We start from the raw sequence: 2,633 nt of genomic DNA on the forward strand, positions 1-2,633 counted from the left end.
GATATGACTGCCTTTGCTCTCAAACACAAGAGCAGAAGCCGGGGATTTGACTCACGTCCTTGGGGTACTGGTTTGCCCCTCTCCACTGGTGCTGCAAAGGTCTTGGGGTTCTACCTCGTTAACCTCACTTCCAGAGGTGCTTAGACCCTGAAATCATAGAAGGACAATCATTTTGATGAGGGGGTTCTTGACATTTCTGTGCACATTAAACATTTCTTCCCTCTTTGCCCGAAAGTGTTCCTCTTGTCAAAACAATGTGAGGCTATTTTACTTTAGACCAAATTTTTGTAAACATTGAAATGAATACAGGCATGGGTGGAACAGAAGAATTTCTCCTGGAAAATTCAAAACCTTAAAATATGTTCTATGTTTAATTACATTTAAGGTCACTGTGTTAGCTTACCAACATAACGATACATAATGTGTTTATCAATTTTGATACAGTAAATGAAAATGAGAGCTTTAAAATATAATACCCACAAATGTGTGTTACATTACTGCACCTTTCATGTTACGATGTAATATGTATAAAGGGAACCTTTCATATTATGCTTTAAGACAACCAGCTTCTTAAATTTGTATCATCTTCTGAGAAGATAGTGACACCTAAAGGAGAAAACAAATCTGATAAAAAAAGATTAATATTGCATCTACAAATGATAAATTAGAGAACCTTTGGCATGTTATTATTTGCGATTTTCAGTAATATTTACTGATTTTCTATCAATCACTCAGCAATCATTTATTAGACACCTATAGTGTCATAGGCCTAAGGGAGCAAAGATAATGTTAGGGCTCTTTGGGAATTTACAATTATGTTGGAAAAAGTTTCTGGATTAGAAACATAGGAAAGAGTTAAATAAACTTTCTCTCTTTTTAAAGATTTTATTTATTTCTTTGTCAGAGAGAGAGAGAGAGCACAAGCAGGGGGACTGGCAGGCAGAGGGAGAAGAAGGCTCCCTGCTGAGCAAGGAGCCCCATGCAGGATTCAATCCCATGACCCTGGGATCATGACCTGAGCCAAGAGCAGACGCTTAACCAACTGAGCCACCCAGGCGTCCCTAAATAAACTTTCTTAGAGATGGCATACTCTTGGGGCGCCTGGGTGGCTCAGTCAGTTAGGCATCTGCCTTGAGCTCAGGTCATGATCCCAGGGTCCTGGGATGGAGTCCTGCATCCAGCCCCATGTGGGGCTCCTTGCTTGGTGGGGAGCCTGCTTCTCCCTCTCCCTCTGCCTTTCCCCCTGCTTGTGCTCTTTCTCACTCTCTCTCTCTGTCAAACAAATAAATAAAAACTTAAAAAAAAAGATGACATACTATCTTAAAATTTAAAGAAGGATTTTTTTTTCTGGTGTTTGTTTATATTTCCTATCTTACATGGAAATTCATCATAGCAATACTGGGGAATATACATTTTATTTCTAACCACCACAGGGAGTTTTTCTGGTCAGAATAATTTCAGCATTAAAATATGTCCATGTTCTAGAAATTGATCTCAAGATTTTGTTTGGGCACACATTTTTAGTTCATTGACTACCTTTTTAGACCAAAGAATCTGTGTTCAACTTTTTCATGGTATAAATTCAGAGCGTATGGTGTATAAATTACAAGCCCTGTTGTCACAAAACATCTAATATTCATAAATTTTAAACTTTTCTAGGCTAAATAAAATATATTAAAATATTTTTAATTTATAAAGTACTGTTATCTAACAATAAAAAGTATATTTTCTTATTGTTCCTTATAAATAATTAGGAATTAGTTCTACCCTCTTTCTGTACCTCAAACTGTAGACTTACTCATTCTCCTTTCTGTGTGGGATCTTTCACACAAATAAGTTAGTAAATTCATTTTTATCTGTATTGGGGGAAAAAGGTACAGTCGGCAATTTGGAAAGTGGAAAGGACACTGAACTGAATAAAAATGAGATGTATGGTCCTGGCTTTGCCATTAACAAGCTAAGTGACCAAGGATAAATTCCTTTATTTCCTAGATTTTGATTTGCTCATCTGAAACCTGATGGGACTGATGGAGATGGCAGCTAGAATATTCAGCTATTCTACTATGTGTGTCTTCCGCACCTCGATCATTCTCTTAGGTTAATTTGAAGGGTGGCGATATACTTTACATTCTGGTGTTAAAGGTCAATAAACAACCAAGAAGACTCTTCTTCTTCCTATGAAAACTGCAGTGCGTCCAAGAAGTCTGAAATTCATCTTGCTCTTATATTTAAAAAGGTGCTATAGTGCTTACTCTGGGATTACAGAAAATTCAATTATCTGATGTTATGACTTTATTGTTTCTATTGGAAGTTTCAAAATAATTTTAAAGGGATAAAGGCAATATGTAAATATTTTATCCACATATATCATTAAAAATTTTACAAAATCCAACATACATTATGGGCTACTGAAAGTCTGATTTAAACTTAAATTTTAGGGGCACCTGGGTGCCTCAGTTGGTTAAGTGGCTGCTCAGGTCCTGATCTCAGGGTCCTGGGATCAAGCCCCGCATCAGGGCTCCCTATTCTGTGGGGAGTCTGCTTCTCCTTCTCCCTCTGCCCTTCCCCCCACACCCCCCCCCCGCTTGTTCTCCCTCTCCCTCTCTCTCAGATAAATAAATAAAATCCTTTAA

Source organism: Ursus maritimus, unplaced genomic scaffold, assembly GCF_017311325.1.
Source record: "Ursus maritimus isolate PB19 unplaced genomic scaffold, ASM1731132v1 scaffold_8, whole genome shotgun sequence".
Classification (NCBI taxonomy): domain Eukaryota; kingdom Metazoa; phylum Chordata; class Mammalia; order Carnivora; family Ursidae; genus Ursus; species Ursus maritimus.